A 16,205-nucleotide genomic window follows, 5' to 3' on the forward strand; every position below is an offset into this window, starting at 1 on the left:
ATTATTATAACAGATTAAAATTTGCATAAAAAATCAGCAAAAATGCAACGTGTGAACATAGCCTAAGTGATTGTTTGCATTAGTTATGCAAACAGAAATAGAGGGGTTCCATTGATTGTTATGGGGTCTGTGTACTGTTTTCTGGAAGCCAGACTTTTATTCCATTATAAAAATGCAAACGTGAACAGAGATTTAAGGCCTCAATACACATTAGGCTAACGTAGTTCGAACCCGCTGATATCGGCAGGTTCGACAGATAGCCTACTGTGTATGGGGACACCCAACAAATAGTTGTCGGGGGAGGTAAGATGCCTCCAAAGATGTCTGAGAGAAAAGACGGAAATAACTGCTGGACTAACGATCAGCTGAAACAACATTCATCTAAAACAGGGTTGGGCAATTAATTTTCCAGGGGGGCCACATGAGAGACCATAACTGTTGAGGAGTGCCGAACCAATATGCTGAAATTAATTTAGCTCAATATTAATAATATTAACATATTAATTATAATTTTAGATTAATATTAATTGTATCATTTAATATTGAACAGAATCAAGTATGCTGACACCCTCCTATATACTGTATGATCCTGCACATAGCTCCCTGTATACAGTATGAGCCTCCACATAGCCCCCTGTATACAGTATAAGCCCCCATATAGCCACCTGTATACAGTATGAGCCCCACATAGCCTCCTGTATACAATATGAGCCCCACATAGTCCCCTGTACACAGTATGAGCTCCACATAGTCTCCTATGTACAGTATGAGCCCCCGCATAACCCTCCTATATACAGACACACATCCCACACATTAAAAATGAAAACAGCACATACCCACCTTGCCCCTGTTCCTCTGGCGCTCTGCTAAACTCTTTGGTGTGTACACTAATGCTCCGCACAGCAGACGCAAATCGATGTAGTGACGTCATCATGTCTGCTGTCTCAGTCATTATATACAACGCTATTAGCATCCTGAGGATGCAGATAGTGGAGACATCAGGACATCGGGTGGGGAAAGGCAGTTGCATGGTGTGGCCCATGGGAAACTGTTTTCGGCCCTCCAGCTGTCTCGGTGCGCGGGCCAGACTAGGACAAACATAGGGCAGGACGTGGCCTGTGAGCCACACTTTATCCATGTCTGGTCTAAAGTGTATGGGGGGCTTTAGACAGCCTAATGACATAAGTAACATAATTATAGAGGAGAGGAACAAGCATGGCAATCTGTCTTCAGTCAGGAATTTACAGCATCCAAATATCGTTCCCATTTCCTGTATACTTTACTTCATTGTGATATTATTTCGGATCTTGCCCATGATCCTGCATTTGTAGAATGCATCAGTCTGAACCTTAATGCATAGTGAAAGGCTTGAAGACATGATGGGAAAGCAGTCATTTTCTTTTTCCCTGCATCCCCTGGAACATTGCCCATTCCTGTTCTGAATGGATGATATTACTTGCAGAACGGCCTAGTCAGCCATGCTGTGTGGAAGAATGGAGGCTGAGAGGTGGATGAGGAAGGTTACTGTTGCCTAGCAGCTGAGCTTTATGTTAATGAGCAGAATAATGACATTTCCACATAAAGCGTCTGATCACCATCTACAATATGCCCGTCTCCAAAGTGTGACAATGGCCGTCCTCTGCTCATGTTTTCTTCTTAACAACAACATTAGTTTTCTAATGGGAATGCCATGATGTCTGTGCGTCCTGGATATAACACAACATAATGGTTATATCTGCAATACATGAACAAAATATTGTCACAGGGCTCGCAAAAAGTGGTAGACATTAGTCGGTAGTCTTACAGTATGTCCGACAATATGATGCCATTACTAAAACTCTGCATCATCTTTGAATCTTCTAGAGGAGCCCCCATCTTTGCATTGATAATATTGTAGTTGCTTGTTTGGGCTTGGGGTAACCAATGATGTCAGATGATGACTGTATAAAAACTCACCATGTTTGTGTTTTGTTATGGGGAATAGAAGTTTAAGGGGTGGTCTAGTGAAAAGATAGGTGAAAAATTCCTGACCGGTGGGGTCTGACCTCTGGGAAGCTAATGGAGGTCAAAAGCGCTATTAGGTAGATGTCCAGAATAAAATGACCATTCCATTTCGTGTTACTATAATGTTCTACATTCTACAATAATAAAAATTAATTCATTTCGCTGAAGACATTTTCTAGCAAGACATTTTAATTTGTAGAGAACATAAATTCATTCATAAAGTACAATCCTTATGACTGTATTAAAGGGGCAGTCTCACCATGTGTTTTCAGGAGCACACCACTCCCCAATTCTTGACCTCCTTGTTGCTGAGGGGCAGGCTCCGATGAGTGGTCATCAACATTGCATCCAGCTTCTGACCTGAATGTGCTAGTGTGACTGAAAGTGGGCTTGGTATAAACTCTACACTATTATTGTAGTGTGGCGCGGGGTGGAACCTGTGGACAAGGTACTCGTGTTTCACGCCGCGGCAGCTGCATGAAAATAGAGGTCCTGTATGGGTGTATGGACTTTAACTACAGGAGCGCTTGGCCCTTGCAGGCCGCATGGTGCCGGTGACTTAGGATGGCCAGGACCAGATGTTAAACAAAAATGGGAGTGACCAGAGGCAAAATACTATTAATAAACATCTGGGCAATACTGTACACAATATTAGTCAAAATTAGAAATTATTAATGCCCAGGAATAATAATTGCCGTGGACCTGTAGAAAGACCGGTTGTCAAAAACATGCCATAGAAAAAGGGAGGGAGGGAAAAAACCCAAATGACAACCATAGGTCTAATAAAACTTGCTTTATTGTGGGGGGCAAGAAGGCAGTGACAACAGTGAACGATCACCCAATTAAAAAATAGGGCACTAGGAACCCTGCATGCCAGAATTTACATAAAGCACTCAATATTATATACAACTTATAGGAGGTAATAGATGCATCCAACAGGTTATATAAAAAAAAAATAAAAAAAAGAGTATATACTGTACAGTTGCTAAGGTGGGGCCCCGACATGGGATAATCACCACACCACCACGGGGATATGAACACACACACAAAATGCGCCACACACTACCACGTGCTTGAACACATATACGACCCTCAGCACACATTTCACCACACACACACCAACCTCGCCACATAAAAGTCGAAACACAAAAGTCACCACTCAAAACTCGCCACGCGCAAAACTCTCCACATGCAAAACTCACCATATGCAAAACTAGGCTCACGCAAAACTCGCCACACGTGCAAAACTCACCTCATGGAAAATTCACCTCATGCAAAACTTGCACACACAGAAAAATTGCCACATGTACAAAAGTTGCAACACATGCTAAAGTTGCCTCACACAAAACTTGCACATACTCAAAACGCACCACACATAAAACTCGCCATGCACAAATCTTGCTGCACACAACTTGCTACACTAACCTGTCACATGCAACTCGACACACAAAATGTTGCTACACGCATGTCACCACACAAAACTCATCTCACAAAAGTCGCTACATGCATGTCGCCACACGCAACTCAACACACATAACTTGACACATGAAACTCGCCCTAAAACACACACAAGTCTGGTATTATCCTTCAAAAATAAAAATCTGATTTAATAAGCTGACAAACTACAAGAGCAACAAATGTACCATATAGGAAATACGGCAGCTGTCAGTCACATGACCAGTCTATTATGTGTATGTGTGAGCTAATATATACTGCCAGGGGGTGGGCTTCCTGTTGGCTGGGGATTTATCAGGCTGCCAATAGCAACCAATCACAGCTCAGCTTCTATTTTGCTACAGTTAATTAATCTGAGCTCTGATTGGTTAATATAGGCAACAAAGACATTCTCAGTATAACAAAGCTAATATATGTTGTGAAATGCTTCTGTAGCACCCCCAATGCCTCAGGGCCGAGGGGTACCCGGTACCGGGCCTCTGAGTCTCTGCTCTGGGGTTGTCACGGTGGCTAGGCCCAGTCCGTGACCCTGCCGAGGGGCGCACAGTAAATGAAAGATGTGGATGGTGGTGGTGGTGCGGTGCAGTAAATAACGAGGACACCAGGTTGCAGTCTCTTTACCTCTTTACTGAAGGTCTCTGGGTCCTCAGTCCAGAATACGGTTCACCAGGCTGCGCAAGTCCGGCCGGCCCAATGGCACCTCCAGAGTTCTCTTAGCAGGTGGAAATCTGTGCCTTCCTTCTAGCGCTAGGTGTTGTGGTCCTTCCCTGCTGTGCTTACAGAAAGTCCCCACAACTGTTGTGTCTGTTTCTTAAGTTCCCTCACAACTCGATTAGATGATGTTCTGCTAATCCTCCGTCCCTCCCTGGTGTTCTGGTTGGGACGGCACCCGTTTGACGGGTAGGCTCGAAGCTCTTCCAGGACCCTAGAGTCGCCCCTCTCCACAAGTTGCCCCCCAAGACTGCATAGGTGATTTGAGTTAGACAGCCCGCCTTAGACTGACTGTCCTGCCGCTGTTTGGAGTATTGCTTGAAGCTGAATGTTATGATACTCCCTCGGCGTTCCGGCCACCGGTAGTGCGCCTCAGTAGGATGTTGCTTCGGTCTTACAGCACGACTCCTACTGGTATTTCTCCTTTTGCGTGATCTCGTTTCTCACTCAGCACAATCTATCTCGCTTCCAATCCTTCCTTGGGCACCGCCGCTATCCTGAGCAGGCACGGTCCCGTTACGTTCGTTCAAGTTGCCAAGCCTCTGTCAGGATCCCACCCCTGACAGAGACCCTACTGTATCTTCCCCCACAACACCCTCTGCCACAAGGTGTTGCCTGGTTCCAACCCAGTCAGCTTTCTGATCTAACTTCCTGCCTGACCCCCAGTTTACCCACTATGGTGGGGAGTGGCCTAGTGAATAGAACCCTTAGCTCCCCCCGGAGGCCCGACTGTGAAATGTATTGGTGTCTGTGATACCTGATCAGATGAACTCCTTCAGTGCCATCAGACGCACCATAGCTCCCCATAGTGGCGGAGCCACAGTACTGCAACGACCAGGACTCTGGGGCGCTGCACTCCCCCCTGGTTAAACACAGTACTCCGGGACTGGGAAGAAAACAACAATACAAGTTAGCAAAAAGACATACAGTTTTGTTGAGTGCAATAACAATAAGTATACTTAAACAGAGCTTCCCTTTATGGGAGGTGAGGACACTTGAACGTTACAAACATGGTTAGATATCATAGCAACATGCTATAATTAACTTTCCTTTTACCCAACTGGGTATTCTACTAAGTGCAAAATTGTTGAATAATAATTTAACATTGCCTTTAAGGACATACACTCTGCATCCACTAAAGACCTTCTTATAATCACATTATAAGGCAATTTAACTTTTCCATTCTCCTTCTTTAAATCTGCAGGACCGCCTGTCCTAACGGCACCAGACCTACTGCCTCTCCCTTCTATGCAGGACCGCCCCGTTCAGCCCGGGCCTACTGCCTTTTCAACTACTATACACAGTATAGAACATAACATTACTTTCAGTTTAAGAGCACCGAGCCATTTTTACATGACTCCTCTGAGGACTCAGGGTTCACCTTCTATCCCCACTATCTATCAACATTATCAAAAACAGTTTCTTTTATCGAACATTAAACCTTCTCATTATTTTTCTCACTAACATGCATGCTGGACACCACGTCTACCCCTACGGGCCCACTGCATCCTTCTTCTATCTTTCACTTTCTTTCGGAGAACCTCATCAGCATTTCTTTACGATTAACTAGTTGGATACATATAACTTTCTCATATAAACATTATCATCACTTTCTTTCATCAAACATTATTGCTATCTCTTAGCCTTTAAAGCAATATCACCATTTAAGTGCAACACATGAACGTCCCCTTTAAGAGGGGACCAAGTCTCTATGAGGTAGCACGTCTTCTCAAGCTACCAGTCCGTACTCGGCAAAGGTTCCAGTGTGGTATCTTCACAAAGAGTCCTTTTTGAAGTAAAACCAGTAGGGAGCACCTTTAATAAGGTGCAAACTATGTACAAAAAGTTTGTATCATGCACTGTTCATGATTGCGGCAGTTCTTTTCAACTGAAAACTTGTACAACAAAAAACTCAGAAAAATAAACAAAACAATAGGGATCCCGGGTCAACAAAAGGATCCCCTTAAGAGTTAACCCTAAACGCCCCCAAGGTACATGGTGGGTCCGGGTTCCCCGCCGCTCCGCAGGGACAGGTTCTGTGGCTTCTGCAGCAGGAGGTTCACCCTCTGATGCCCCGGCAGTGGCTTGGAGTGCGACGCACCGCTGGACGCCCCGCGCCATCCAGCCAGCTTCGCCTGTTGCCCTCCTCCACCTGGTGTAAGTTACAGCATCACCTGGCTCCAGGTCGCGAGCGTACCTTCCTCCGCAAGGCTCTACCTCCTCCCGGTCCACGTGGACTTGTAGCGGCTCCCCGATCTCCTGTATAACCCCTCTTCCATGTCGGGGGTTGAAGGAGACCACTACACCCCAGTGGGACGATGGGACCTCTGCGACGTAGGTCAGATCAACCTGGGTTGCCGGTTGTGGTCGGTCTCGCCATGCAGCCACCAAGCGCCGCAGGTGTTCGGCCTCTGGCATGATCTTCAGGCCCTGCGTCTGCAGCGCACTTTCAGCCGCGGCCGGGTTGGGAGGAGCGGGGGACACCGGAGACAAACGGACCTCCGTGGGCTGGCCCAGCCGAGCGAGCACGCGGGCATCAGCCTCCAAGCGGCGTGCTATCCGGCGGGCCTCGGCTGCAGCTACACACTCCTCAGACGGTGGCAAGGGGGGTCGGCCCATCGGTGGCTCCGTGAGGGTCAGTCCCCGCAAGGTTGGCGCATCTGGGGCTGTGTCGAGTGGAGCAGCCTCAGGCTGGATCGGGTCAGTCCCACGCGATGTTCCCGGTGTCGCCATCTTTTCTCCTTCTCCAGTGTCCTCTTCCCGCGGTCTCTTTCGTGGGCGGCCCCATCTCCATGGTCTCCACCCTCCAAACAGGATCAGGAGGCGGACCTCAGCTGTTGACGGACACGTCCTCAGGACACAGAAATATTTAGACTGGGCGGCCATTATTATTCGCGCTCTCCAGCTTGCCTACGCCCACTCCACGCCCCTCTTCTCCTCCTGCGCTCTTCTCAGCGCTGTAATGGCGGCGGATTTTGGCGGTAAATGGAGCAGCCCAGTCTTTGTAATAAAGTACAGTCCAAGCACAACAAATCACAGTCCCAAGGCACACATGACCTGATTCTTCAGGCTTAAGTAGATCCTGTTCGTGACGCCAAGTTTGTAGCGCCCCCACTGCCGCAGGGCCGAGATGTACCCGGTACCGGGCCTCTGAGTCTCTGCTCTGGGGTTGTCACGGTGGCTAGGCCCAGTCCGTGACCCTGCCGAGGGGCGCACAGTAAATGAAAGATGTGGATGGTGGTGGTGGTGCAGTAAATAACGAGGACACCAGGTTGCAGTCTCTTTACCTCTTTACTGAAGGTCTCTGGGTCCTCAGTCCAGAATACGGTTCACCAGGCTGCGCAAGTCCGGCCGGCCCAATGGCACCTCCAGAGTTCTCTTAGCAGGTGGAAATCTGTGCCTTCCTTCTAGCGCTAGGTGTTGTGGTCCTTCCCTGCTGTGCTTACAGGAAGTCCCCACAACTGTTGTGTCTGTTTCTTAAGTTCCCTCACAACTCGATTAGATGATGTTCTGCTAATCCTCCGTCCCTCCCTGGTGTTCTGGTTGGGACGGCACCCGTTTGACGGGTAGGCTCGGAGCTCTTCCGGGACCCTAGAGTCGCCCCTCTCCACAAGTTGCCCCCCAAGACTGCATAGGGGATTTGAGTTAGACAGCCCGCCTTAGACTGACTGTCCTGCCGCTGTTTGGAGTATTGCTTGAAGCTGAATGTTATGATACTCCCTCGGCGTTCCGGCCACCGGTAGTGCGCCTCAGTAGGATGTTGCTTCGGTCTTACAGCACGACTCCTACTGGTATTTCTCCTTTTGCGTGATCTCGTTTCTCACTCAGCACAATCTATCTTGCTTCCAATCCTTCCTTGGGCACCGCCGCTATCCTGAGCAGGCACGGTCCCGTTACGTTCGTTCAAGTTGCCAAGCCTCTGTCAGGATCCCACCCCTGACAGAGACCCTACTGTATCTTCCCCCACAACACCCTCTGCCACAAGGTGTTGCCTGGTTCCAACCCAGTCAGCTTTCTGATCTAACTTCCTGCCTGACCCCCAGTTTACCCACTATGGTGGGGAGTGGCCTAGTGAATAGAACCCTTAGCTCCCCCCGGAGGCCCGACTGTGAAATGTATTGGTGTCTGTGATACCTGATCAGATGAACTCCTTCAGTGCCATCAGACGCACCATAGCTCCCCATAGTGGCGGAGCCACAGTACTGCAACGACCAGGACTCTGGGGCGCTGCACTTCTATTAGCATAGTTTTTGCCTTTTAATAATTACATTTCTATCTATTTGATTTGTGGTTTTTGCGTGCAGAATACATTTTTGTTAACACATTCTATTTTGCTAACAGCAGTCATTAACCCGGGCGAAGCCGGGTAGTACAGCTAGTATATATATATATATATATATATATATATATATATATATATATATATACATACTTAGGTCATATAATGGGCCGTGCAATACCAATTTATAATATAACCTACACTGTGTTCCACTGTGTGTTTATGCAAATAATATTTCCTCATATTTTCTCTAAATTACCTATCTGAATTGCAGTCATTGTTATTTTCCAGTCATCTACTATTCTAGTATAATTGCAATGTTTTGGAACAAACTGCCTATGAAAACAGTATCTTTTTAAAAAAAATAAACACTTAAAATGCATGTTCCAAATTATTATGCACAGCAGAGTTTTCAACCTTTTTTTTATTTTGAACAAAAAAATGGTCAATTGTCAAGTTCTAAGCATTATCAGCTTATTACAAAATAAAATCAAACAGTTTTCAAGTGAAAAGTTTATTCTAGGTGATGTTACATTTGCACATAGGACCCCTTGTTCGAAAGAAGCTTCTGAACTCTCTCGTCCATTGAATTTGTCAGTTTTTGGATGGTTTCTGCTTAAATTGTTTTGCATGTGGACAGAATACCCTCCCAGAGCTGTTGCTTAGATGTGAACTGCCTCCCGCCATCATAGACACTCCTTTTGATGATGCTCCAGAGGTTCTCTATGGGGTTGAGGTCAGGGGTAGATGGTGGCCACACCATAAGTTTGTCCTCTTTTATGCCCATAGCAGCCATAGATGCAGAGGTGTTTTTTGCAGCATGAGACGGTGCATTATCATGACTGAAAATGATCTTGCTGCGGAAAGCACGGTTCTTCCTCTTGAACCATGGCAGGAAGTGTTGTTTTAGAAACTCCACATAGATTATGGAGTTCATCTTTACCCCTTCAGGGATCATAAAGGGGCCGACAATCTCTCTCCCCATGATTCCAGCCCAAAACATTACTCCACCTCCTCCTTGTTGGCGCCTTAGCCGTGTTTTCATGGGGTGTCCATCAACCAGCCATCCTCCACTCCATCCATCTGGACCATCGAGCGTTGCACGGCACTCATCGGTGAACAAAACAGTTTGGAAGTCAGTCTTCATGTATCGTTTGGCCCACTGGAGCCGTTTCTGCTTGTGTCCAGTGGATAGAGGTGGTCAACAGGATGGCTTACGCACCTCTGAAGGACCCTGCATCTTGTTGTTCTGGGGACGTTGGAGGCACCAGCAGCTTCAAAAACTTGTCTGCTGCTATGACAAGGCATTTTTGCAGCTGTTCTTTTAACCTTACGCAATTGACTGTTGGAAAGAGTCCTCAATTTTTCCTTATCAGCGCGCACACGTGTGTGCTGGGAATCAGCGACATACTTCTTGATTGTGCGATGATCACGATGAAGTGTCTTGGCAATGTTGATTGTAGTCATGCCTTGACCTAAATACTCCACAATTTGTTGCTTCTCAGCAGCCAACACATCCTTTTTTTTCCCATTTTGGCAAAAAATGTAGGCTGCTTAATAATGTGGAACAGCCTTCTTAAGTAGTCTTGCCTTTATTTGGACACACCTGCCAAACTAATTTGCACAGGTATCTGCAATTGCTTTCAGTGATATAAAGAGCCCTGACACACATCACCATCAATGAGTTTAAATGACAAACAGAAAAAGTATAACCTTATCACTCCTAAACTATGTGCATAATAATTTGGAACACAGTGTATAACCATGATGGAAGAGAGATAACATATATACATCACCGTAAAGTGCAAACAGGTGCAGGCAAGTAGAAGGTCTCGGTGCCTGCCACAACGCGCGTTTTGGAACACTTTCACCAGACCAGATGTTATAGCGTTCAATGAAAGAGACTACCACAAAAAAATAAACTGTATTTTACTGAACCATAAGGTGGGGACGAGTATGGGGAGGAGTGGTTAGCGAATACAAATCTTCATGAATGTTTCTCTTAACACACAAAATATCTTTATACAGCTTCTTTCTTTACTTCCTAAACTCACACAATTCTTCCTCAGTTATAGCCTCTGCCTTCACCACAACCCAGCACAGTGCATCGGGAGCTTCCCTTGTCCCTAATAAGAACACTACAGTTCAGTAAGCGAGAGTCCTGTACTTCAGCGTCCTTGTTGCCCTTAGGAGAGCTACTTTGCCAATATGGCCCTTTCTTAGCTTTTCTGCTTGTCAACGCCTTGGAACTACCGCCCACGGCACTCTTTCGTCTCTAACAGCAAACTGGAACCTAAGCTCAGGTAAAGTTGTGGAGAGCGGCACTGCCTAATATAGCACCTGTTAGTTGGTGATTGGTTGGGGAATCCAAACCCTGCAGGATACAGCAGGGTTAAACTCCTGCAGGATATGGCCATGCTCTCCGTGTAGCCATGTGGAGGCATTAGGCATGTGCTGCATGAAGAGTCAGTGTGGCGGCCTGTCATGAGGATAAGCAAATTGGCGAACGCAGTGAATAGCACAGAGTCGGGAATGCGCGCGTGTTACAGCTGTGACAGTACGCCCCTTTATGCTTCCCCCTTTTTCGAACAGACCATCAGAGACAAGGCTCAAGTATGGCAGGGGTGCAGGTGTTTTTAGCAGAAGACACGAGTTTCAGGCAGGGACAGAGGAAATACCCAGCCATGGGAAGAGGAAAGGACCGAAGGCATGGGAGGAGGAATCTTGGGCACGATCTTAGCAAAGCAGTTGGTAGCACAATACAATCCCCACTGATGCACGTGGCCGGTGGACACAACCATGAGAGGCCTAGAAAAACTGTGTCTACGGACTTAGCATGTAGGAAGACATTTTTTCAGAATGCTCAGTTCCAGTCTACAGGGTGACTGGCAGTGTGATATAACAAATACGTTCTGCCAGAAATATTGCTTCAATGGAGGCAATAGACAGGGGGTGATCCAGCTGTTGTGTAGGGAGCTGAAGTCAACGGACAAGAATCAGAAGGATCAAGTTGCCAGAATCCAAATGTGCAGCCGCAGAGAGGGACCTCTCCTGTCAACACAGGGTAGCTTCGGTCACCAGTTTTGGAGCAATTTCTCTTATCTAGGGTCAACTCTCCGACCAACCCTAGATGTGCGGGTTCTCCGGGCTTCATTGGGCACTGATGAACATAATGGCCCTTGCCACCACAGTACATGCACACGTTGTCACGATACCTCCATTGTTGCTCTTGTACAGAGAGTTTGGCTTGCTCTACCTGCATCGGCTCTATAGCATTAACCGACCTGGAAGGTTCGCTGAAAAGAGAAGTCATTTGAGCTGTGTCTGCAGTTTTTGGAGCATAGCAATGCTTCTTTGACAAATCCTGAAACTGCAAGTCATGTACCTGATAGTTAATTTTGATATGCCCAATCATAGGCATAAATGGTTAAAATAACATCTAGTCCTGTGCATAATTAGGCAGCATCTTTCATTAGCATTTACAGCGGCCTTCAGTTTTCTTGATTAGGTGTTCCTGTGCATGTGTATTCTAATATTAATAACATATAGTATAATAGGTCAGTTAAATCTCTAGTGCAGAATCTGAATTCACTCAGTAGAGAGCCAGCCCATTAATATTCACAGCACACTAGCAATGCATCTGGGGCAAAGACGACTTTCAGGGTCATTTTACTCAATAAAATATTTTTAGACTTTATCAGGGCAGCTTAGGTACACTAACTTATTCTGGGTTTACAAATGTCACATCCACTTCTGCCATTAATTAATAGGGTGCTACAATGAATAACAACATAAGAATGCATAGAACTTTGGTCACCAGGTCAAAAGTGACTAGTTTTTGCTTTTATTTTATTCTTGCTGCTCCCCTGAAAATTCTGTTTTTGTTGCATTTTTTTTTTTTTTTAAATCCACCATAGAGATATGGACTTTTTTATTTATTGCTAATTCTTATGGTCTTTACCAATGAGGCGTTGCTCACTTGCTAATAATGCAGAGCAGCCTAAATCTACACCCCCGGAGAATCCTGTAATCTCTTTTTCCTGAAAGTTTTTGCCGTGAAAATTGCAGCATTTTACTGTCCCAGCAAAGTGAATGAGAATTCTGAAATCTTATGCACACGTTGCTTATTTTTTCTTTGCATATTTGAAGCAGTTTCAGACCTGCAGCATGTCAATTCTTTCAGCATTTTTGAAACATTTTTCACCCATTCTAATGAATGGGGGGGAAAATGCTTAAAAAAAGTATCAAAAACGTAAAACAAAAAAGCACTTTTTTTATTCAGCATTTTTCTGTGAGGAGACATGTTGTTGATGCAGAAATGTCTACTGCAAATTAACGTGTGCACATACCCTAAGGTTGTAGAAGAAGCCTAAGTAACTGAAATTTGTAGTGTTCTTCTGGAATTACATAAGAGCTATAGTTTCCCTATAGATGGACTGTTCTTTAACATTACAGAACAATGGCACCTTTAGGTACTTGAACGCACTTGTTCCTCCATAATGTACTAATCTACAGGAGCTTGTTCTAGTTAGTCGTTTTTACACTTTCTAATCAGTTCAGTTTCATCCAGTAATAAATCTTCTTGCTTCAACATCTGTTATGTGGCAGGAATGATAAATCATTAGGCTTCAGAAATGAATATATCTCAAATAAACTGTGTGAATAAGGAATATCTCAAGATCATTAACTCTGCAATACTAATTATTATGAGAAAGCACAACACTTTAGGAGCTCATGATATAAATCCAGCTGCTCCACAGGTTGGGGGTCCAACATAGAAATCAATTGTAGGAGATGCGGGTGTGCTGCGTTACTCGTCAGTATGAATTAGGGATGCGTTTACACTGCGTTTTGACACCTGTTCGTTGACCCTTTCAGGACATAGGTCCAAAGCCCCTGAAAAATGGGATTCTGGCGTATACTCCGACAGGGTCATAAACTATAATGGTGGCGACAGAGTGAATATGCACTCTGTCGTGCATAATTTTTGAGCTTGTATGCCTACTGGAGGCGGACACTCAGATGTAGTAAACTGCCTCTGGGTGTCCATCTGCTCCAGGCATACAAGCCCTAAAATGATGCATGACAAAGCACACATTCACTCTGACGGCACCATTATAATCTATGGCCCCATAGGCGTATACGCCAGAATCCTGTCTTCAGGGGGTTCTGAAGTAAGCCTGGACGGGGGCCAATGAATGGGTGGCAAAACGTAGTGTGAAAGCACCCTAAGAAACATTCAGAGTCCAGGGTACAGTGAGATGATTGCGGTTTTATTCTCAACGCGTTTTGAAGTATCTATAACTTCTTCATCAGGAGAAACCACAAAGCTGCACAAATCAAGTGTTCATTTTGGAGTAGTCTGTCCAGTAGTGGTCTTCATGGAAGAATTGTGGCCAAAAACCAAACTTAAGATGAAGACAAACCCAAATGACTCAATTATGCACAAATACATCAGAACTTGGGTGCTGAAAAATAGCAGAAGGTTCTCTGGACTGATGAGTCAAAGTGTGAAATATTGGCTGCCATAGAAGGCAATTTGTTTGCCAAAGGACTGGAGAGTGGTACAGTAACCAGTGTCTGCAGGTGGCAGTGAAGCATGGTGGATGTTCCCTGCAAGTTTGGAGCTGTATTTCAGCAAGTGGAGTTGGAGATTTGGTCAGGAGGAATGGTGTCCTCAATTCTGAGAAATACAGATACTTATCCATTGTATAATACAATCAGAGAGGCGTCTGCAGCAGGACAACAACTCTAAAACATACGCCCAATGTCATTAAGAACTGTCTTCAGCATGAAAAAGAACAAGGAGTCCTGCAAGTGATTGTATGACCTCTATAGAGGCATGATCTCACATCGAGTCTGTCTTGGATTATGTGAAGACAAAGAAGTATTTGCACAAGCCTACATCATGGATGATCGTGTTTAGTTCTCCAAGATGTTTGGAACAACCTCTCTGCCGAATTAGGTCAAAAACTATGTGTAGGTGTACCTGGAGGAACTCATGCTTTGAAGCTGTATTGAAGACAAATATTGATTTGATTTCGATTTCTATTTTCATTCACTTTGCATTTTGTTACTTGATAAAAATAAACTATTAACATTTCATTCTTAAATTTTAGAAATCTTTCCACACTTGCCTAAAACTTCTGCACAGTACCATACATAGTGATTGTAAACTGATTCAAGCTCTAAAAAAGCCTTGATCTAGCTGTGTTCTTAAAAAATGGAAACGGCTTGCTAGTTGCCACTGGCTCTGGTCCGTAGAGGTCTCACCCCAGAGACCTGGGGATGGTTGGCAAGCAGTTAGTATTATCTCAACAGGTTCACACACCTTAGGATACTTTGCAACATGATCTATGTAAAGTGTCTGGTCCAGCACCTGCCTTACAGGGTTACATGATTCACCTTCAATCTTTCACAAACTGGCAGTAGTTTCCTAGAGGTTTAGCAAAATAGTTTGTTAGGCTCCCTTTAAAACCCTATTACCTTGAAAATGCAGTCTAGTCTGCAGGCACCATCCCTTCCTGATATATATGTCCCCATTTCTGGTATACATGTCCCCCTTCCTGGAATATATGTCCCCCATCCTGGTCCCCTTCCTGGTATATACAGTGGGGAAAATAAGTATTTGATACACTACTGCCGATTTTGCAGGTTTTTCCACCTACAAAGAATGGACCACTTTCTATCTATCTATCTATCTATCTATCTATCTATCTATCTATCTATCTATCTATCTATCTATCTATCTACTGTATATCTTTGCACATCTTTAACACCTAAAAATCTGTAATGTCTATTCTGCATTGTATTCTGGTACCTGTCACACGGACGGCACACAGATGTCACACACATACACATGGATGGCACACGGATGGTACACACGTACATGCCGACTGCCAACAGAAAACCACACAGAGAGTCACGTGTACGTTTTTTTAAGCAGGCGTGTGAAGGGGGCCTAACATAGCATCTCATCAGTAATCTGATCAGTCCTGGCAGAGAAAAAAACAAACTTCTCTGATAATATTCCATAGTTGCTTATTTTCTTGTGTATTGTTGATTTATGAAATAAAAATTAAAATGATAGTTACACTTTAAGACCAGGAAACATATAAAAAATTGTCTGATTTTCATCCAAAAAACTCAGACAAGTTTCATCTGTATTGTCATCCATATTACTATATGTGTAGCATCCATGAGTTGTTTGTTCCATCCATCTGATTTCATACATCAATATTTTAAAATGTACAAGATCAAATACAGTTTCCTAGGTTAATAATGCCAATGTATCCGCAAAAAATTGGATGCGATATGAATGTTCCGCATGGGTTCGATTTTTTTTCTTTTTTTTGCGCACCCATAAAATTAAATGGCTGTGTCTGATCCGAGAGTCAAAAGAGAATATTGCACGATGTGATTTTTTCACACACACGTGATCCCTGTGAAAAGACGATAGTCTGGACAGCTCTATTGATTAATATTGGTCAGCGTGATGTCTGATTTTTTACTCGGTCGGACAGCACATGTCATTATTATTTGTTTGTTTGAACAAGCCCTTAGACTAACACTGTCAATATGCGGCACTGGGAACCATGAAGGGTTCATTTCATTTCTTTGAAATATTTTTCTTTTTAAATTCATCATAGTTGGAGCTGTGAATTCGCTATAATTGGAGTTGTGAATGGATCTGGAGAGTCATAGTTACCATTTTTGAGGGGAAACATTCCTGTTGACATGGCATAATACATGTCTT

General features: G+C 44.5%; 1 protein-coding gene across 6 annotated transcripts in view; it reads left to right on the top strand.

The window, feature by feature from the left end:
* KIF1A (kinesin family member 1A) overlaps positions 1-16,205 on the top strand; it is a 235,892-nt gene that overhangs the window by 33,667 nt on the left and 186,020 nt on the right. The gene's annotated exons all lie outside the window — the stretch shown is intronic.

This window comes from Ranitomeya variabilis, chromosome 2, assembly GCF_051348905.1.
Source record: "Ranitomeya variabilis isolate aRanVar5 chromosome 2, aRanVar5.hap1, whole genome shotgun sequence".
Classification (NCBI taxonomy): domain Eukaryota; kingdom Metazoa; phylum Chordata; class Amphibia; order Anura; family Dendrobatidae; genus Ranitomeya; species Ranitomeya variabilis.